This window comes from Apium graveolens, chromosome 9 (assembly GCF_009905375.1).
Source record: "Apium graveolens cultivar Ventura chromosome 9, ASM990537v1, whole genome shotgun sequence".
Classification (NCBI taxonomy): Eukaryota; Viridiplantae; Streptophyta; class Magnoliopsida; order Apiales; family Apiaceae; genus Apium; species Apium graveolens.
In genome coordinates this window covers 266111218-266134849 of record NC_133655.1, presented here as the reverse complement: position 1 = coordinate 266134849, position 23632 = coordinate 266111218, and positions in this window count along the sequence as shown.

Genomic DNA, 23632 nt, shown 5'->3' with positions numbered 1-23632 from the left:
AAAGTTACTATGAATAAAGAAAGGCTAAAAGCACCAACAAAAGTAAGAAATTTTACCATGGACCGGTTATTACTTAAAATTTGTGCAAGAGTTCTTGAAAGTTACAATACCTTTGGTGAAGCTAATCAGGAAAAGTAAGAAGTTTATATGAAATGGAGAAGAGTGAAGAAAGTTTTGCGAAGTTAAATGAAAGAATGGTTACAACACCTGCTTTATCACTTTGAAGGTATCAAGGAGATTTGGTAGTTTATAGTGATGCTTCTCATGAGGGAGTAGGATGTGTGTTGATGCAGTATAATAAAGTTATTGTATATGCACCCAGCTAACCAAAATCTTATGAGCAGAAGTATCCTACTCACAATTGGGACTAACAGTAATAATATTTGTTTTGAAAGATTGAGAAATATGATATGTATGGAGAAAAGTGTAAGATCTATACGGACCATAAAAGTTTGAAATATGTATTCACGAAGAAAAGCAAATGTAGAGGCAAGCGAAAAGCAAAAAGGAGAGAACGAACATAGAAATTTTACCAGAAGAATTATCTATGGAATTTTAGAAGTTGGAATTGAAAGTTAGAGTTTATAATCTAAAAAGAGCAAAGATGGATAGTATGACCTTTTAGTCAAAGTTGTTAAGGGAAAGATAAGGAGAAGTCAAGAGAAGATAATGGATCACGGTGTTAGCAGTTAGTAAAAGGAAATTTATACACTCAGGCGAACGATCACGACATTCCCAGGTTCTCTTCCAGCACTTGGATGCTACAAGTAGAAGGATTAAGAAATGAGATCCCACAGGGAATTCACAATATAAAGTATTTAATTTATTGAAGAAATGCCAAGATGTACAGAAATTAAAGAAAAATAATGATAACCAGGTATAAGAAGGATATGTTAAGATGGATTAGAAAGTGTTGGACACGTCAAAGAAGTAAGGTGAGGTATTAGAGACCTAGTGGACAAGGCAGACCAAGGAATGACTTTATAAGAAGCGAATCGTAAAGTACACCAGTGATGTTGATGGAGAAAAAGAATGAAATTTATAAGCGTATGTACTGATTATCGGGAGTTTAACAAAACAATGAATAAGAAGAAGTGAGACCCAAAAAGAATTTATTACTTATGAGACCTAATTTAAGAAGTGTGTTATGTATTGAGAATTAACTTAAGATCCGACCTGAGAAAATATCAGAGATTACGATTAAAGTGAGTTCAGAGCATTGCAAGCTCTGATGATATTATGTGAAATGACAAGTGTATCAAGTGGTTATAAGGAATTAAGGAATGTGGTGTATAAGGGGTATTTGGATAAGTAAACTGTAATTATTGATCACATCCTCAGCTACTCAAGGAATAAGAGAGTCTGCGTGGGATGCCCAAGGATTTTTCTCTAAAGATCAGAAGGAAAGCAACTATACGTTGAGTCTTCAAGAATGAAATTTTGACCAAGGTTAACAAAAGATTCTGAATTAATCCATTTACAACTACCTAAGCAAAGCTGTATGGTAACAAATGCCTTATGTCGACAGAAAGAATTAGATGTAAAGTAAGACCACCGAGGAGTTAATAAACGAATTGGAAAGAGTGGAATCTGAAGTTCAAATACCTAAAGGTGATAATACATGAATATATGAGATTACTTTTTAGCCTTAACTGATGAAAAAGAGTAAAAGATATTAAAAATGTTTGAAAACCAAGTTGAAAACGAGCACCGTCTATCATTCTTAAACGGAGAGTCAAAGTACGAAAATGATTCAGGAAATGTAAGATATGTTGAGAGATTGAGTTTTAAGGGACCACTGGAATGATCATTTATCATCGATATCAGCTTTGGAATGCCATTTTATTAAGCTTTATGTGAACGCAAGTGTAGGTTTCCATTTTTATTGAAATAAAGTAGGAGAAAGAAAGTTGTTAAATTCTATGTTAACTCAGCACCCCAAGAGTGTAGTGATGTTGATGGAAGCAGCTCGAAGTAGACGATGAGAGAAGGCGAAATTATATTGAGAGAAAGTATGAGTATAGAAATAGGACCAGTAGTGTTAGTAAAAGTGTCATCTTGAAAGAGATTGGATAAGTTTGAGTAGAAGGGACAAGCTAAGTCCTAAAATTAGTGAACCATTCGAGGTATTGATAAATATAGACAAAGATGTTCATGAGTTGATATTACCGTCGCAACAATGTGTACGTATAATGTGTTTGACCTGTTAAAGTTAAAAACGATGAGTAACTGATTTGAATTAAGTAATTGATCAGGAGCCAATGGGGCTCTTATCCAAGTTGTTTTGTATATAGTGATCGATCTAAATTCTTGATCGTTAAAGGCAAGTCATTGAAAAAGAGTGTATATCTATAGTAAGTATGTTTGAAATCCTCGAGTAGAAGAGTCTACTTGGAAACTAGAGTCAGATATGCTTGAAAAATATCCTCACTGGTGTAACTAGACCAGATTCTGAGGACAGAATCTTTTTAAGGGGGGAAGGATATAACGACCCATGTATTTTTGAATTATTTAAATATGTGATTATTATGGAAATTATTAAAAAAATATGTGTATTGGTTTTGACCGCCATGTGTTGTTTGATTATTATCTAGGTGTGATTTATGATGTACCGGGTTGTTCGCGTGATTAATTAAGGAATTGTATTGAATTGTTTCACTTTTAAAGTGGATTTAATGCAACTTTATTTGTATAAATATTTGAAGTGTCTCTAAAATTGTTTTTTATGATTTTATAATTTCAATAATTATTTTTGGTATTTTATAAAATTGAGAAATCAATATTTTATTAATTATTTATCTTTAAATGATTTTCTGAATACTTTTATTTATGAAATCCATATTTAATTCAAGAACTCTTCAAAAATTATGAAACTCATATTTATTGAAGTTGGGAATATTCCGGGAATTTTAAAATTGTTTTGGGGATTTTTGGGATTAATCTTACTCGCGCGTCGATTCGTTTAAGTGATAAAAGCGGGTGTAAAGTGTATTTTAGAAATTGTTTTAAAATTACGAAATTTATGTTTTTATAAACTTCAGGATATTTGTAACCTTTTAAGACGATTTTGGTAATTTTCTGAAGTTATTTTATGTGCACCTCGGTCTGTCAAATTTGAATTTCGAGATAAACCGGGTCTCCGAATCTTCGTAATTATCCAATAATACACGTGTTTAAATGATAGGAATTGTACTACTAATTGTATAGTTATTTGTACTACATTGATTTGTACAGCAGAGATATAAGAAAAAAGAAGAAAGAAAACAGACAGAAACGCAAACACAGAGTCCTGTGTTTCCTTCCTCACTTTCAATCTCTCGCCTCTCTCCATTTTTCTGGTCTCTGTGAGCTTTGCTCGTCGGAATCTTGTCCGCCGGCCATATTCTTTTTCGGTAATCTTGCCTTAGTTTCACTGTCCCTTGAATCCTTTGTTCTGGTGGTATGTTTCCGCCCTTCCTCTGCTTTCCGGCGAGGAAGCACGGTGATGCTGCCGGTGTATCTGTGGTGTGCCGTGTGTGTAATTTTGGGCTTGTGTTTGTGCCTGTATGTAGTTATACATATCTGTGGTGACCTGTCTCTGTGATTCCTGTTCCTATTTGTTCCCTATTTTCGTTCTTTCTCCGGCCACCGCGCGTATGCGCTTGTGTTGGTGGGGGGGGGGGGTTGCTGCGATGTTGTGCTTGTCCGAATACTGATTCATGAATTTTTGTTACATTATTCGATTGTTACTAAATTGTTTAGTCGAATGAATTTTGATGATTAATCGAATAGTTGTTCCAATTATTCAATATTTAATTGGTAGAATTCGTATGGGAAACCCAAATTATTGGGCACCCATGAATTTTTACCGCCGTCGGTAATGAGCCTTGGTGAGCCGATGGTGGACTGTGATGATTATATTCTGAGTCCTAATTTAACAAATAAATGTAAAATGCGAATAGTATTGGTATTGAATTGACGTTTGGGGAATTGTGAATATTGGTTGTTGTGAATTATTGTGGTGAAGTGACGTCGAATTGTTTCGACGGGTAGTCCGATAAACAAAGGAAACGCTGTCCGATTTTCGGAAAACTGAATTACGCAAATACAGAAACGTATCCGATGAATATCGGGACATCGAGAGACTATATATATATGTGTGTGTTTTATACGAAACTTTATTGTACGATGTGATGAAATATTTTTCTAAATCGATAACCCTGATTTCATAAAATAAAGAGTATGGGTATTTTCTGAAAATGAACACTGAACCGATTTTCAAGAACGTGAGCCCTAAGTGATACATGTATTATTATATGAAGTATGTTACGAGTCGGATTTTGTTAACATTCGGGTAGATTGTTAGCGAGGATATGTCAAGCATAATCGAATGTCTAAGTTAGGATATTTCGACCTTGTAGGTTCTAGTCGGAATGCCTGAGATTTGGAATTGGAGGAAAGATAGTTGGTGGTGAGTCGAAAAGCTCAGTAAGGTCTCAATCAAAGGACTTAAGTGTTGAGGTCGAATCCAGAGTCATATAGTGGTTGGACGTAAAAGCCTAAGCGGCAGAATTGGCCCAGAATTGATCAGTAATAGTTGTAAAGCCTTGTAAGGCAAGTATTTCTGAACTTTTCTTCAAGATATATATTACCAATGTTTTTGAACTGTTTTATAACATGTCGCTATTATTTAAAATAACTCCTGTTTTATATTGTAAGAGCTTTAAACCATTTAACCTTGAACCCTGATTTTCTTGATCTTGAACCATAAGCCTTATTCTTTGTAATCCGTCCATTGTTGATCCTCAGACACCAAACCATACAAATATAATACTACTCCCCAAAGGTATAACTACCAAACACCAAACACTGAAAGAGAATGATTTGAAAACACGGAAACTTTTATACTCCAATCATTCTTAATAACATCAAAGAACCATATCCTGAAAAATCATTACTAGTCAAATACCTGACCCTTGTACAAACTGAAAACCGTTTCTTATACATACCCTGATATACCCTTGAGATGTCCATGAGTTTCCTTACGTTTTTATGCAAATTTTTAACCATCATTGATTATGATCTTGTTTTATTGAATCATATTGTTAACATATTGAACTGCTTTAGGATTGGATAGTTTTTTTATATGTGGACCAGATTCGTGGTCAGACCATACCAATGGTCAAGTTAGGCCAATGTGTGCCTTGGATCCAGTAATTAGAGCAGTGCTGTGTGCTTGCTCGGGGTTAGTGTGTGACTGATCAGCAGCCTAACCTTGGTTTTTAAAACTTAAAATGAATATCCAATTCTAATGATTAGTTAAAAAGAAACTTGATTCCTTTGAATCATCTCATTTGATCATTGTTTAACCTCAGTTATCGATATCATGACTTGCTGAGCTAGTTAGCTCACTCTTGCGAATCTTTTTATATATGTTATAGTTGAAAAGGATATGGATATAGTGAAGTTTCTCAGTCCAAAGTGCGGGCTAAGGTTCTAGTTGTGTTGGATCGAGCTAGCAGAAGCTTCATGGGATAGAGAAATAGTCAAAATGTAAGATACATTTATTATCAGTTATAAGTTAAATTAAAGGGAAATTTGGTACGTTGTAATAAAAGTTAAGGTTGTGGCTTGTTTTCATAATTTAACCTGTTGCGATCCGTCGTTTTATGAAGCAGGGTCATTATAAATAATATTTCGTATACAGGTTAATATAATATGTTTGTGTTGTGGACCCCAAACTTCTGACCCGGGTTTGGAGGGCGCCACATATAGGGACCCTGAGTTGCGATTACAGGGTGTCCCTATATACTGACTTGTGACCCCTGTGATTTGTTTTTACTTAGTTGTAAAACCTAATTTGCGACCACAGGGGAAGCAACACAAAAACTGTTAGTCGCAAGTAAGTAACCAATAAGATGTTTATGTGCTAACTTGTGACTAGAGGAAAACAACAGAAAAACAAGTCCTAATACCTTAGTGCCTTCTAGTCGCCACTTAGAATCAATATTAATTCTAAGTTGCGACAACATGGTCCTTATATGGACTTAAAAGATTTTTATCTGTTCCACAAAATCCATTTTGTTTTAAAATATTATTAATTATTTTTCATAAATGAAATAGATTAATAATCCCAAAATAAATAATGTGTTAATTTTATACCAACTTTATGAATTCTTTTAAAAATTAATTTATTTAAAGTTCATTAAAAAGATAATTCTTAATTTTTTTTCATAATTATACAATTATTATCATTAATTTGATAATATCATATTTTGGATGAAATAAAATTATGCCGCTAATTTCAATTTAATTTTAATGAACCTCTTTAAATATTAAATGATTTAAAGTCCACTAAAATTAATAAATCACAATTTTGATTATTAAAATTGAAATGTTTATCATTTAAATTGATAGAATCTCAATCTTTTGTATCAAAATTATGCTGCAATATTTTACTCATAATTTAACCAATTATGATTAAATTATTTTCAAAAAATTTGTCAATATAAATGTGCTGAAATATTTATCAATTAGATAGAAGCACACAAATATTTGAATTACGAGAATAAATAATGGCAAATAAATTCACATGTCCTTAAAATATTGAGATAATAACAAGTGAATTCATTCAAGGCAAAGTGCAATTACCGACTTCTAATTTAATCAATTAGAAAGATTTAACATCCCAAGTTCACTAACCAACTTAGAGAAAGTGTTTTCATCAACTGGTTTTGTGAAGACGTCTGTAATTTGATCCTCTGTGGGTACAAAATGTAATTCCACAGTGTCATTTGTGACATACTCTCTGATAAAGTGATACCTGATATCAATATGCTTTGTTCTTGAGTGCTGAACTGGGTTGTTGGAGATTGCTATGGCACTAGTATAATCGCAGAATATTGGAATCTTTGACATCAACAGACCATAATCCCGGAGTTGGTTCCTCATCAACAAGATTTGAGCACAACAGCTTTCAACAGCTATGTATTCTGCTTCAACAGTTGATGTGGATACTAATGCTACTTTTTGTTATGCCAGGATACCAACCTTCTTCCAAGAAACTGATAGCTTTCTGAAGTACTTTTTCGATCAATCTTATAACCTGCAAAATCTGAATCTGTATAGACAACAAGGTCAAAATCTATACCTTTAGGGTACCAAATGCCAAGATTTGGAGTTCCCCTAAGATACCTAAAAATTCGTTTAACAGCTATAAGACGAGACTCTTTAGGATCAACTTGAAATCTAGCACATAAGCATGTTGAGAACATAATATCTGGCCTACTTGTTGTAAGATATAATAATGAGCCTATCATACCTCTATAGGTTGTGATGTCAACTTTCTCACCAGTTTTGTCATGATCAAGCTTAGAGGCTGTTGGCATTGGAGTCTTTGCCGAAGTTGAATCTTCCAAATTGTACTTCTTGAGAAGTTCTCTGATGTGCTTGGATTGACAAATGAATATACCATCTTTTCTTTGACTCACTTGTAATCCAAGAGAGTAGTTCAACTCTCCATCCTACTCATTTCATACTTACTCTGCATTAGCTTAGAAAATCTCTTGCAAAGATCATCATTAGTAGAGACAAATATAATTTCATCAACATATACTTGAACTAATATCATATCAAATTTATGTATTTTATGAAACAGAGTTTTATCTACAACACCTCTAGTAAAACTATTTTCAAGTCAAAATTCTGAGATAGTGTCATACCATGTCTTTGGAGCTTGCTTGAGTCTATAGAGGGATTTGAATAGAAAGTATACAAAGTCTACCAGATTTGATCTTCAAAACTTGGAGGTTGTTCCACATGCATTTCTTCTTCTAGCTCCCCTTTCAGAAATGCACTCTTCACATCTATTTGACAAACTTTAAAGCTGAATGTGCTGCGAATACCAGAAACATCCTGATTGCCTCAAGTCTTGCTACTGGTGCATAGGTTTCATCATAATCTATTCCCTTTTCTTGAGAGTAACTTTTAGCTATCAGTCTGGCCTTGTTTCTCGTTACAATGCCATCTTCATCTAACTTGTTTCTGAATACCCACTTGGTGCCAATTACTGACTTGTCTTTTGGACGGGGTAGCAGCTTCCATACCTTCCGTCTATCGAACTGATTAGTTCTTCTTGTATAACAATAACCCAATATGGATCTTCTAGTGCCTCGTCCACTTTCTTAGGTTCCATTTCTGAAAGAAACCCTGAAAAGTGACATTCATTATGAGTGGCACATCTAGTTCCCACTCCTGTGTCAAGATCACCAATGATCAACTCAAATGGATGGTCTCTGTTCCATACTCTTTGTCTAGGCAGATAAGATCTTGATGTTTCCTCTTGTTCGGCATGATATTGAGTGTGAACTGTAGATCCTCTTCTGGCTCCCACTGAGTTGCTATCACAATGGCTTGATAATTCTAATCTTTGAGTGGTGTTTCTTGTAGGGCTTTCAATATGATTATCATTACCACCATTACCACCACTGGATTCAGGATCATTATTGCCACGTATTGTAGGTATAACATGAGCAATCTCAGGTTCTTCTTCATATAAAGGATCATCTGAAAGATTTTCAAAATCCAGAGATTCAGAATCCTTTTCTCTTTCCAGGCTTGCTAACTTGGTGTCATCGAACGTTATATTAAGGCTTTCAATCACCTTCTGATCAGCAATCACATAAACCTTGTAAGCCTTAGATTCCAGAGAGTAGCCAAGAAATATGACTTCTTCGGCTTTAGCATCAAACTTTCCCAGATGCTCATTTCCTTCTTTAAGCACAAAACATTTAGCTCCAAACACATGAAAGTATTTCATTGTTGGTCTTTTATCATCTATGATCTCATAAGGAGCCTTGTCATGATTTTTATTAATCAGGATACGATTTTGAGTGTAACACACTGTGTTGACAGCTTCAGCTCAGAAGTAGGTACGATGTCTTGATTCACTTAGCATAGTCCTTGCTGCTTCAACCAAGGTACCATTCTTACTTTCTACTACTCCATTTTTTTGTGGAGTTCTTGCTGCTGAATATTGTGTTACATATTGAATTCTCAATGATCAGAAGAAGCTCAGGATTTGGCTGTTCGGGTGTCATCAGGATCTGATGTACCGTCAGGATTTGGTATGTCATCAGCATATTGTATGACATCAGTATTTGAAGACAGTTAGTATTAGAGGATTTGTTCTGTTCCTTATAATGTGGAGCATATATCCGTTACATCTGAGTTATAGGACTTTATCTATTTAGTTTAAGATATGTATCAGTTTCAGTTAGTTTTTGATAATGCATATCTTAGATTAATCTGTTATAGTTGTGTAGTATATGTTAGGTCACACAACACTGTAGAAGGGGGTTGAATACAGTGTAGAATACAATTTACTATCACCAATTAGATAAATGGCTATTCTGAGAGCTTGAATTGATGTTCTTTCAAGTCCATCACCAAGTCTGATAACTCTAGGATGTGAAGAGTATTCATTATAACATAAGCATTTTCCTTTCAGAATAACTTCCACCTTAGCAGAATTCTTCAACATAGGAATTTCTCTTCCATCATTTTCAGTAATCATTGGTATACACTGAGAAGTCTTTGTACCAGAGATTCTAAATAAATCTCTTATAGCCTTCAAAATGTATTCTGACCATCTTCTTGTAACATCAAATTTTACTTCCAGAAGATAGTGAATATGTTGAAGTTCTTTGACAGACTTCTTTAGCACATCAGTATCAGCTAGTCTGTAAGTTAATTCGTCATAGAGAAATAAAATCAATTTCTCCTTTATATTTTCCTTATCATGAGCATCTATCATGATTTGAGCAAACAACACTTTGTCAAGGTGCTTTTGCTTGATTTGTTCATATAGTTTGTCTGTCAACATGAAAGGATCTTTTAGAGTAACTTCTACTCGTGTTTGTATCTTTTCTTCATTAGAACCTAATCCAGCTTTATCTCTAAGTTGCTTGGATCTCAACCCAAATGTTGCAAGTTGATTCATCATAAGATTGGGTTTTGGTTCAACTGGAGTAACTTTCTTCCATAACAGCTTCTTCTTATCAGCAATTATCATCTTTTCCAAATTAACTTGATCAGAATTTGCTGTTTCTTCCGTAGCTTGCTATTCTTTATTCTGAACAACTTGAGCAGTGTCATAGGTTATTTTAGATTCTTCAACTATATTTCTTCTCTTCAGAACTTGAATAGTTTCATCTTCTATCAAATCATCATCATGCATTGTAGTTTGATAGACTGGAATGGAAGAACTTATCTTTTTCTCAATCTTTAAAGGTTCACTAACCTTTTTTTTCCTTTTGATCTAGCATCAATCTCGGTTTGTGATCTAGTCTTGGACTTTGAAGTCTCAAAATTTGACTTTTCCCTGATCACAATACCTTTTTCCTTAGGCCTTGGAGGTTTCTTTGTATCAGAAGCTTTAGACTTAAGATTTTTCTTCTCAGCTGCAAATCTAGCTTCTTCCTCCTTGAGAGTTTCCAAATCCATTCCTGGATTTTGTTTCACAAATAATCTTCTAGCTATCTCCTCATCAAGTATCTAGATTTTAGGATTTTTATAATAAACAGTAGTCTGCTTCCCCTTTAGCTTCAGAGTTTGTAAAAACTTCTGAGAGTCTTTAGATTCTTACTGAATCAGAATATCAGAACTTGACTTCAGACTTTGCTTATCAGAACTTGACTTCAGACTTTTAGCATTCATAGCATCAGAACTTGACTTGTTCCGTGTAGAAGATTTTCTTTGAACTTTTCCTTGACCTCTACTCTTATCAGAGTTTCCCTGGTCATCACTTTTATCATCCTTTTTCTTCAGTATTTGAGTAGGTGAGCATTTGAACTTAACTACCTTCTCCCCCTTTTTGGCATCATCAGGAAGTAAGAGAGAAAGAAGAAGTTCAACTGAAGAATGGATTTCATCCAATTGAGCTTTCTGAGAAACTTGGTTAGCCAGGACCTCATCAATTTGGGCATGTTGCTTCTCTTGAATCTTTTCAATGGCTTCAATTTTTACAAGAGTAAGTCTGATATACCTATTCTTGTCAAGCTTGATCTGTAGATCTAGCTTATCAGCATGTTCCTTTAGTGTATCAAGCTTTTCATGAGTAGAAGAATGTAGACCTTGAAGATGTTTATGTTAATGTATACTGAAAATATTTATTTGAAGTATGTACATTTATTTCTGGCCAGTTTATTTGAGAATCATTTGAATGTTTACATGTTGTCTAATAATATATATTGTGAACAATCTAGTATCAAATGGGATACAGAATATTAGATTATTAAATACGGTTATATAATATAATAAGGTTCACAGCACAGGTGGTGTTGGACAATCCACTGGTATGGCTGTAGTATTATTTAGATTAGTTTATATTGACTAATAAATAATACTAGTATACTTTGTGTATATTGAACAGGATCAAATTTAGAATTGTTCCCTTAATACTGATTAAGAAGGAGAACTAAGATTCTGTGTTATTATTAATGCTTAGGTTCTTAATCCGGAAATAGTAATTGACACGTGTATATTATTTACATGCTTTGATTTATATATGAAATAATTCTTTTGAATTATATCATTATATTTTAGGTGATGGAATTATATACATGGTGGATATTATTTATTGAAGGAATCCATGTCCTGATAATATTCGGGTTAATGATGTCCCCTTGAAAGCTCAAAAAGATTTAATTATGTGAAACCCTGCAGGTGGAATTTATTCTAGCATAATTAAATAAAGGTTGAGTGGATGATCAAGGATAAAAAATATTAATTAAATAAATTATCAGTAATTTATTTAATTAATGGACATATGATATTTTAAACATGGGGAATTTAATAAGCAAATAATATTGGAACCGAATTAATTAAATTACGGTATTAGGAAAGGTAGTGCAAATATTAATTCTTTAGTGGATTGAATTAATATTTAATTACATTGGGCTAGGCTCAAGATGTAATTAGAAGGCCCAACCTAATTATCCATGGTCCCTATTGTAGCCTATATATATTCTTATTCTCTTCTTGCTTGGAATTGTGTGAAAACATACTGTAGCCACCAAGGAACAAGAAGAGAGGATAACTTGAGAAGACGGAGGCCACACTTCGCTCAAGGGAATTTGGGAATACAATAGAAGAGCGTGGAATCAACCATTAATAAGGTAATCCTCTTTTCGTAATCTTTATCGTAAAACGTAGTAACACCCTAAGTCCGTGGTTCCCAACAATTGGTATCAGAGCCTGGTAATGGGTTCTACGTTTTATGATATAATATCCATGTCGTAATTATATATGCGTGTATATAGTGTTTTGCTTGTATTGTTTTTGATGCATGTTGTTAATCCACTATTATGGCCATATATATTTTAATTATGTGTTTGGATCCCACGTGGTTTAATCATGGTTAATTTTTGTTTTGGTTTCCACGTGATTTAATCGTGGTTGTAATTTACACGAGGGTTGATCGTGTTAGAATAGATTTTAAAATTTTAGTTTTGTATTAGATCTATTTTTTTGTAATTGTTCCGGGTATTTTGTAACAAGTTATGTGCGATCGGAAATCAATTCCGGTAGTTTTTTGTTCCGCTGTGCGATTACAAGGGGCTGCTGTTGATGTTTGGATCGAACAAAATCAAAACAAAACTCACAGAAAAGCAACAGGTGCGCGCGCGCTGCGGCCGCTGCGGCAGCTGGGGCTGCTGGGGCCGCTGCGGCAGCTGGGACTGCTGGGGCGGCTGGGGATGCTGGGGCAGCTGGGACTGCTGGGGCTGCTAGGGCTGCTGGGGCTGCTGGGGGCGTCGGGGCGCGCTGGGGGCAGATTTTTTTTGAGAGCTGGATTTTTTTTCAAGGGCCATAATAGTGGAAAATTTATTTTAATTTTTTCCATTAAATTTTAATTATTGCTTTAATTTATTGATTATGTGTGTCGTTAGTTATGTGTGTAATTCTTTTAAAATTGCATGTTTAACTTAATTAGGACGACATGGACATAAAATTTATTTATTGTTTTAATTAAATGTTATATGTTGCTAAAATTATGTGTGTATTTTGAATGCATGATTAGACATAATTATGACAACATAGGGCCCCATTTAATTTTAAAATTTCTCAATTTTAATAAAAAAAAATTCTAAGTGGGAGAGGGAATTAATATGAAATTAAATCCCATGGTCTCCATTATTGGTTGTAGGTAATTTAACATAAAGACGAATATAAATTATATATACGTCACCCATCGTGGCATGTAATTTATGGAGTCTAGAATGTTATAGAAATTACTAGAACAAACTTCTTAAATTAATAAATTTTGAAAGGAATAAATACGGATTTTCTTTATTTCTGATTTGGGGCGATTTTGTCAAAAACGGGTTCATCGAACTTGTAAGGCTGTGGGTTTTAAGCGAGACCGATGTGACTCCTCCACTACCTGGAAATCAAACCATTGATGAATATTGAATTGAAGTATTCTATTCAAGGCAAAATTACGAATATTGGAAGGTATACACGCCACCCATCGTGGCGTACCAAGTTCCGTAGATTTCGAATAATTTAAGATTTGATGATGGTATACACTTAGCTATGAAAAATAATATAGTCCACCCCAACGTGACATATTGTTTAGTAATAGGACCGAAGTAACATTTAAACAAAATTAGGTGGTATACATGTCACACATCGTGGCGTACCAGAAGCTTATGGTGTTTAGATGTTAGTGCATTAAATTTTAATAATTTAGATCTTAATAATTAATGCACCCTTATTTATGTGATGTTTTTATACATGATTCTCAGGATAAAATGGGCTTTAATCCACTATTCACCATACTTAAGGATAACAAACTTACCGGACCTAACTATATTGAATGGAAACGAAATTTGGACATTGTGTTGACTGCTGAGGAGTACAAGTTTTGCACTTATGAACCCAAGCCTGAACAGCCTGCTGCTGATGCTCCTGAAGATGAGAAAGAGTATTATAAACGGTGGATTAAGGCTGATGAGATGTCGCGATGTTACATTCTGGCAGCAATGTCGGGTGTTTTGCAGCATCAGCATCAGTCTATGGCCACTGCTTCGGATATGCTCTTTAATCTCAAGGAACTTTTTGGAGATCAAAATAGGGCTGCTAGGCAAGTAGCCATGAAGGCTTTAATGAACACTCAGATGGCTGAAGGCACACCTGTAAGGGATCATGTTCTCAAGATAATGTCGCATCTGAATGAGATAGAGATTCTTGGTGCTGAACTTGACGGGGAAACCCAGATTGTCATTATCCTTATGAGCTTGTCCAAGAGTTTTGAGCAGTTCCGCTTGAATTACAACATGAACAAGAGGCAGTATAGTCTCGCGGAATTGCTGACAGAACTTCAGGCAGCTAAAGGATTATTTTGGCAGAGTGTTCAAGTGTATGTGGCTGAGAAAGGTTCTTCCTCTAAGCCGAAAGGTATTAAGAAGAAGAAAAAGGCTCAGACACAGAAAGCTGTGAAGGCAGTGGGAGTTCAGGGTGGTGTGAAAAAGCCTAAGGGAAAGTGCTTCAGATGCAAACAGTCAGGTCACTGGAAACAGGATTGTCCTCTTCCTATGAAGACAAGCAATACTGGTATGTCTCTTTCTCTAGTTACAGAAACATTTATAGTGGCTATATCTACCAGCACTTGGTGTGTAGATACAGGAGCCACTGATCATGTTTGTAATTCTATGCAGGGGTTCCAGCTATCCAGAATGCTTAGAGATGGTGAGATATACGTGTTCATGGGAGATGCTACGAAAGTAGCAGTAGTTGCAGTAGGAGTTATTCATTTATCTTTTGGTTCTGATAGGATTTTGGTTTTAAACAATTGTCTTTATTTACCTTCTTTTAGAAGGAATTTAATTTCGGTTTCTAAACTTGCTTTGGATGGTTATAATATTTGTTTGGATCGTAATGTTTCTATTATGATGAATAAACGAATTATATGTTCTGGTACATTGCAAGACAATTTGTATATAATTAATCCTAGTCAACCTGCACTTCAACTGCAATTTAGGGAATGGAACAACACATCTTCTAACTCTACTAAAAGAAAGGAACCTTCTAGTTTGAACCAAACATATCTTTGGCACTTGAGATTAGGTCATATTAACTTGAGGAGGATTCAAAGACTGGTAGTAGACGGGCCTTTAAGCTCATTGGCAGTGGAGCCATTTCCAGTTTGTGAATCCTGCTTGGAAGGTAAAATGACTAATAGGCCTTTCAAGGCAAAGGGGAATAGAGCCAAACAAGTATTAGAATTGGTTCACTCTGATTAATATGGACCCATGAATATCCAAGCAAGAGGTGGTTATGAATATTTCGTCACTTTCATTGATGATTACTCTAGATATGGGTACGTTTATTTGTTGCGCCGTAAGTCTGAGTGCTTTGATAAGTTCAAAGAGTACAAAGCTAAAACGGAGAAGCGACTTAATAAAAGTATCAAGTCACTACGATCAGATCGTGGTGGCGAATACTTGCTAGGAGAATTTAGGGAATATTTATCAGAAAATGGGATAGAATCCCAGTTAACTGCACCAGGCACACCCCAGCAGAACGGTGTAGCAGAGAGAAGGAACCGGACTCTTTTAGAGAGTGTTAGATCGATGATGAGTTATTCGGATTTACCCAAGTCATTTTGGGGACATGCCTTAGAGACAGCGGCTTATCTTCTGAACTTAGTACCTTCTAAGTCGGTTCCTAAAACCCCCTTAGAATTGTGGACCATGGATAAACCGAGTCTAAGACATATTCGAATATGGGGTTGTCCAGCACATGTGCTGAACAAGAACGCGACTAAGTTAGAATCTCGTACAGAAGTAAAGTTGTTAGTAGGCTAGCCCATGGGAACGAAAGGATATTTATTTTATAGTCCGAAGAATCGGGATGTCATTGTTAGCACCAATGCAAGATTCTTGGAGGAGGACTATATAATGAATCACAAACCCATGAGTAGTGTCGTTTTAGAGGAACTAGTGGGAGGGACAAATAATACCCATGAAGCTGTAGTACAAGTAGAACAACCACAACATAATGTACAACCTGTCACTAATACCGCACCAGTGCCTCGTCGTAGTGGGAGGGTTGTTCAACAGCCTGATAGATTCATGTTTTTGGGAGAGTCTTCAGACTTGGTCCCTGGTGAACATGATGATGATCCCCGTACATACGAAGAGGCAGTACAAGACAAAGATGCAGATCTTTGGCAAAAGGCAATGGAATCTGAGATAGAATCAATGTATTCTAATCAGGTCTGGGAGCTCGTGGAACCACCCAAAGGTATAAAACCTATTGGATGTAAGTGGATCTACAAGAAAAAGAAGGGATTAGATAAAAAGGTGAAAGCCTGGAAAGCAAGACTTGTTGCGAAAGGGTATACTCAGAAAGAAGGTATCGATTATGAGGAAACCTTTTCACCGGTAGTCATGCTTAAGTCAATCCGTATTCTTTTATCTATAGCAGCTCATCTCGATTATGAGATTTGGCAAATGGATGTCAAGACAGCTTTTCTTAATGGAAGTCTTGAAGAAACCATCTATATGCAGCAACCAAAAGGATTCATTAAGGAAGGCCAAGAGCATCTGGTATGTAAGCTTAAGAGGTCTATATATGGACTTAAACAAGCTTCTAGAGACTGAAATATTCATTTTGATCAGGCAGTCCAGTCATATGGATTTGATCAAAGTCCAAGCGAATCGTGCGTGTATAAGAGAAGTGAAGGTAATGCAGTGGTTTTTCTAGTACTATATGTAGATGATATTTTACTCATTGGAAACAATGTTGAGATGTTGTCATCAGTAAAGGCATGGTTGTTCAAACAATTTGACATGAAGGACTTAGGTGAAGCGGCATACATCCTTGGGATCAAAGTTATAAGGGATCGCAAGAAAAGGATGTTGGCTTTATCTCAAGAGCCCTACATTGATGAAGTATTAGCTCGTTTTAATATGCAGAACTCCAAGAAAGGTTTTTTACCTTTTAAGCATGGAGTTGCTCTATCTAAGAAGCAGCGTCCTTCGACACCTAAGGATATAGAGAGCATGAAAGCAGTTCCTTATGCTTCAGCATGTGGAAGCTTAATGTATGCTATGTTATGTACGAGGCCTGACATCTGCTTTGCTGTAGGCATGGTTAGTAGATATCAGTCGAACCCAGGTCAGGAACATTGGAGTGCAGTAAAAATTATACTCAAGTACCTGAGAAGGACTAAGGAGTATATGTTAATTTACAAGGCCTCAGATCTATTTCCTTTGGGATATACTGATTCATATTTCCAATCAGATAGGGATAAGAGGAAATCAACCTCGGGATATGTTTTTACTTTGGGAGGTGGAGCCGTTATATGGAGGAGTGTAAAGCAGAAATACATTGCAGACTCCACCATGGAGGCCGAGTACGTGGCGGCCTCTGAGGCTGCCAAGGAGGCTGTATGGTTCAGGAACTTCCTTTTGGACTTAGATGTGGTACCTAATTTGCCTAGGAGCTTGACGGTGTATTGTGATAACACTGGTCCTGTGGCAAATTCAAAGGAACCGCGAGACCACAAAGCAGCTAAACATATTGAACGTAAGTATCATCTCATACGAGGAATCATAAAGCGAGGGGATATAGTTGTGGCTCACATATCATCAGAAGACAGCCGAGCAGATCCTTTCACAAAGAGCTTGCCAACCAAGGTTTTTGACAAGCATGTGGAAGCGATAGGAGTCAGATGGATGGACACATAGATTTTTATGTAATAGTAGATTAAATAAACACTGATGTACACATAGAATATTTTGAGTATAAGTGGGAGATTGTTAGTGTATACTGAAAATATTTATTTGAAGTATGTACATTTATTTCTGGCCAGTTTATTTGAGAATCCTTTAAATATTTACATGTTGTCTAATATTATGTATTATGAACAATCTAGTATCAAATGGGATACAGAATATTAGATTGTTAAATACGGTTATATAATATAATAAGGTTCACAGCACAGGTGGTGTTGGACAATCCACTGGTATGGCTGTAGTATTATTTAGATTAGTTTATATTGACTAATAAATAATACTAGTATACTTTGTGTATATTGAACAGGATCAAATTTAGAATTGTTCCCTTAATACTGATTAAGAAGGAGAACTAAGATTCTATGTTATTATTATTGCTTAGGTTCTTAATCCGGAAATAGTAATTGACACGTGTATATTATTTACATGCTTTGATTTATATATGAAATAATTCTTTTGAATTATATCATTATATTTTAGGTGATGGAATTATATACATGGTGGATATTATTTATTGAAGGAATCCATGTCCTGATAATATTCGGGTTAATGATGTCCCCTTGAAAGCTCAAAAAGATTTAATTATGTGAAACCCTGCAGGTGGAATTTATTCTGGCATAATTTAAAGGTTGAGTGGATGATCAAGGATAAAAGATATTAATTAAATAAATTATCAGTAATTTATTTAATTAATGGACATATGATAGTTTAAACATGGGGAATTTAATAAGCAAATAATATTGGAACCGAATTAATTAAATTACGGTATTAGGAAAGGTAGTGCAAATATTAATTCTTTAGTGGATTGAATTAATATTAAATTACATTGGGCTAGGCTCAAGATGTAATTAGAAGGCCCAACCTAATTATCCATGGTCCCTATTGTAGCCTATATATATTCTTATTCTCTTCTTGCTTGGAATTGTGTGAAAACATATTGTAGCCACCAAGGAGCAAGAAGAGAGGATAACTTGAGAAGACGGAGGCCACACTTCGCTCAAGGGAATTTGGGAATACAATAGAAGAGCGTGGAATCAACCATTAACAAGGTAATCCTCTTTTCGTAATCTTTATCGTAAAACGTAGTAACACCCTAAGTCCGTGGTTCCCAACAGTTTAGTAGATAGAGCAGTGATCTTGAGTTGTGTCTTTAAATCAGCATTTGTGAGCAACTCATCAGCTTTAGCAATATGCTCTGTCAGAATGTTAGAACTAGGAATGAAATCAGTGTCATTCCACTTCTTGGTCCACTCCACACCTCTGTGAGTATCCTCCCAAGGAATAGGTGCTTCCTTTTCAACAAATTTCTTCACCAATTCTTCCTTTCCCATAATGGGAACTAGAGTCTCAACATAAACATTATCTTCAGAACTTGAGGAAGACTCATTATGTTCTGACAACACAACAGTGTGTGAAGCAACTGGAGATTCAGGAATAACTTTATCTAAATTCTGAACATCAGAATTTATCTCCAGAGCTGGTGTGGTTGATATAGATGGTATCTCAGCATTTAAATTTGGAAAATGAGTTGGAGTTTGTTGAGCTTCTGTAGATGGAGCTTCCAGATAAACAACATTTGGTATATTCTAATTATGAATAACTATTTCAGAAGTAGTATCTTGTTCTTTAACATCATCTGTAGCTTTAACAGGAGAGACATGAGGTGTTGACACAGTATCCTGAGGTTGAGTAGGGAATGGTAGAGCTTCAATTACCACAGGTTCTGATGAGATCAAAGATTCCTGATCCCCTTCCTCAGCTTCAGTTGAATCCTCAGATATAGGCTTGGCCTTGTATCTTTCTGCTGTCATTTTCTTTAGCCTCCTTGCCAATAAAGGAGTTGCTGCTGTAGCATCAGAACTCACAGATTTCCTTTTCAAAGTATCAGAACTTTGAGCTGCAGTTTCTGTTAGATATATTTGATAATGTCATGGCTAATATGATTTATGTTTAGTTTTCAGATCTTACTTAACAGGACAAATCAGTACTTAACTGGGAATCAGTACTTATACTGGAAGTCGGGACTTAAGGATATCAGTACTTATATTATCAGGAGATAATCATCAGAAGTTGGATATCAGAACTTAAGTGCTGGAGGACGATTAGATAAGGAAAGTAGCTGATTAAAGGAAAGAAGATCGAGATAAACATAAGAAGGGATATGCATGAAGAAGGAGTTCCGTGAAGAATGGAATACTTGGAAGAAAAGATATCTGATTGATATATTTTAGGAAGCAGAATTATATTCCATATCAATTAGTGATTATCTTGTAACTGTGTAGTATATAAACACAGACATAGGGTTTACACTATAAGTGTTATTATATTCGAGAAGATTATTCATTGTAACCCTAGCAGCTCTCGTGATATTTGTTCATCACTGAGAGGTAAGAGTTCCATACTGTAACAGAGTTTATTGTTTCAATAAAGTTTGTTTTCTGTTACTCAAGATATTAAAGTTCGATTTGATTGTATTATACACTGTATTCACCCCCTCTACAGTGTGTGTGACCTAACAAGTGGTATCAGAGCTTATCTGTTAACACACATACAGTTAAAGATCCAAACACAATCATGTCTGACACAGAAACTCCAACTAAGCCTACCAAAACTGAAGAACCTCCAAAGACACAAATTCAAAGTCGGTATGAAACCATCAGAGTTCCCATACTGAGACCATCTGAATATGCCATATGAAAGGTGAGGATGACCATGTTTCTGGAAGCTACAGATCCAGAATATCTTGATAGAATCAAGGAAGGGCCTCACAAACCAACCAAGCTCGCTGTTGCAGTTGCAGGTGAAGCAGCAAAAACCATACCAAAGGAAAATAGTGATTATACTGCTGAAGATATCGCATCAATTGCTAAGGATGCTAAGGTACGACACTTACTGCATAGTGCCATTGATAATGTAATGTCAAACAGGGTAATTAACTGCAAGACTGCTAAAGAGATATGGGATACTCTGGAAACAAGATGTCAGGGAACTGATACGATTAAAAAGAACAGGAAGACAATACTCGCTCAAGAGTATGAACACTTTGATTCAAAGGCTAATGAATCATTGACTGATTTATATGATAGATTTGTCAAACTCTTGAATGATCTGTCACTGGTTAATAAGGAGTATGATCTTGAAGATTCAAACCTTAAATTCCTGTTAGCTCTTCCTGAATGTTGGGATTTGAAGGCAACAACAATAAGAGACAATTACAATCTTGATGAAACAACTCTTGATGAAATTTATGGAATGCTCAAGACTCATGAACTTGAGATGGAACAAAGAAGCAAGAGAAAAGGAGGAAAGTCAAGAACAGTTGCTCTTAAGGCTGAAGAAGAATCCCCCAAGGCAGCTACCTCAAGGAAAGATAAGGGTAAAGCACTTTTAACAAAGTCTGATACTGAGTCATCAAGTTCTGAAAGTGATGATGACTCAGATTCTGAAAGCTTGCCTGAGACTGATGCTGATGAGGAGATGATGAAGCTGTGTGCTCTTATGGTGAAAGAGATCACAAAGATTGCATACAGGAAGTTCAGGAAGGGAAAGAAGTTTTCCAGGAAAGGCATAAGTTCTGATAAGAAGAATTTCAGAAGATCTGAAGGCAGAGGAGGAAAGTCTGATAGAGGAGATTATACAAATGTCAAATGCTATAACTGTGGTGAGAAAGGCCACATATCTCCTGACTGCAAGAAGGTAAAGGGTGATAAAGGCAAGGCTCTTGTCACAAAGCAGAAAAACTGGACAGACACCTCAGACTCTGAAAGTGAGGAGAACTATACATTGATGGCAAATGCTGATAAAGAAAGTGCTGAGAGCAGTTCTGAAACTGCTGAAACAAAGGTACCTCAGACTACTTATGCTTTTCATACTGATGATATTAATGAGTTGAGAAGATATCTTAAAACCATGTTTGTTAGTTATAGAGATCAAACTTTAACATGTGAAAGATTAACTTCTGAAAATCTTGCTTTTAAGAAAAGAAATGATTTCTTAGAAAAAGAGTTAGTTATGTTCCATCAAACTCAGAAGGATAGAGATGATGCTCTTTATGTTAGGGATGAAGTGCTAAGAATGAATGAATCTCTAAAAACTGAGTTAGAAAAGGAAAGAGAAATAATCAGGACTTGGACTAACTCCGGCAGAACTACTCAAAATTTGCTAAGTAGTGAAAATTGGAAAGAGGGCTTAGGTTATGGAGAGGATAAGAATGATAAAGGAACTGTAGAAATTAAACCTTTTGTTAAGCAAAAGCCAAAGTTAAAACCTGTTAAGTTTGTAACTGAAAATTCTGATAATGATAAATCAGAAGTTAGAGAGGAATTAACTTCTGACAAACTAAAACAGGAAAAGACAGCTGAAGTAAACATAGGCTTAATGACTAAGAAGCAGCTTAAGCATAAGCTGAAAGATGTTAAGAATGCAAACAAGGTAAAATCACCTAGGAAAAATAGGAATGGAAAGGAAGGTGTGAATAAAAGCAATGATTATAAACCTGTTCCTGATGCTCCTAGGAAAACATGTCATAACTGTGGAAGTTCTAACCATCTGGCTTCTTTTTGCAGGAAGAATAAGAACATTAACTCCTTACCTTCAAAATCAGGAGTTAAGAGTCAGTCTGTTAGATATAAACCACAAAATCCTTGTTTTTATTGTGGTAGTTTATGACATTCCATTTATACTTGTAAGGAATATCATAGTTTGTACTATGATTATTATCAATTAAAACCTTCTTTGAAGAAAGTTTCCATTGTTCCTTCTAGTGTAAATTCTGATTCAAAGTCTGATAGTGTAAGTTCTGATAAGAAAAATGTTAATATAAACCCTGATGCTAAATCCGCTGCAAATGTTAACAAACTTAATAAGGCCAACGGATCCAAGCAATTCTGGGTCCTTAAAACTAATAATTAGTGGTCTTTGTGATTGCAGGGCAACAGGAAAAATATTCTAGTTCTGGACAGTGGATGTTCAGGACATATGACTGGAAATAAGGCCCTGCTATCAGACTTTGTGGAGAAAGCTGGCCCAAGTATTTCTTATGGAGATGGCAATATTGGAAAAACATTGAAATATGGCAATATCAATCTTGGGAATGTCATCATTAAAGAAGTAGCTCTGGTCTCAGGACTTAAACATAATCTGCTGAGTATAAGTCAAATCTGTGACAGAGGTTATCATGTTGATTTCTTTGAAGAACACTGTGAAGTTGTGAGTAAATCTAAAGGCAAAGTTGTTCTGAAAGGATACAGGCGTGGTAACATTTATGAAGCTAAGCTTTCAACAAGTACCGATGGTTCTGCAATCTATCTGATGAGTAGAGTATCAATTGAAGAAAGCTGGAATTGGCACAAGAAACTCTCTCATTTAAATTTCAACAATATAAATGAATTGGTCAAGAAAGATCTTGTGAGAGGATTGCCAAAGTCAGTATTTGCTCCTGATGGCCTTTGTGATTCTTGTCAGAAGGCCAAACAAAGAAAATCTTCATTCAAGAGCAAGACTGAATCATCAATTCTTGAGCCTTATCATCTACTACATGTTGATCTATTTGGTCCAGTAAATGTCATGTCTATTACAAAGAAGAAATATGCATTGGTCATAGTGGATGAGTTCACTAGATACACATGGGTGTATTTCTTGCACACAAAAAGTGAAACTGCATCTATCTTGATTGATCATGTCAAATATCTGGATAAATTGGTCAAAGATTCTGTGAAAACCTTAAGGAGTGATAATGGAACTGAGTTCAAGAATTTGATAATGGAAGAGTTCTGCAAAAACCATGGAATAAAGCAAGAATTTTCGGCTCCTGGAACTCCACAGCAAAATGGAGTTGTTGAAAGGAAGAATAG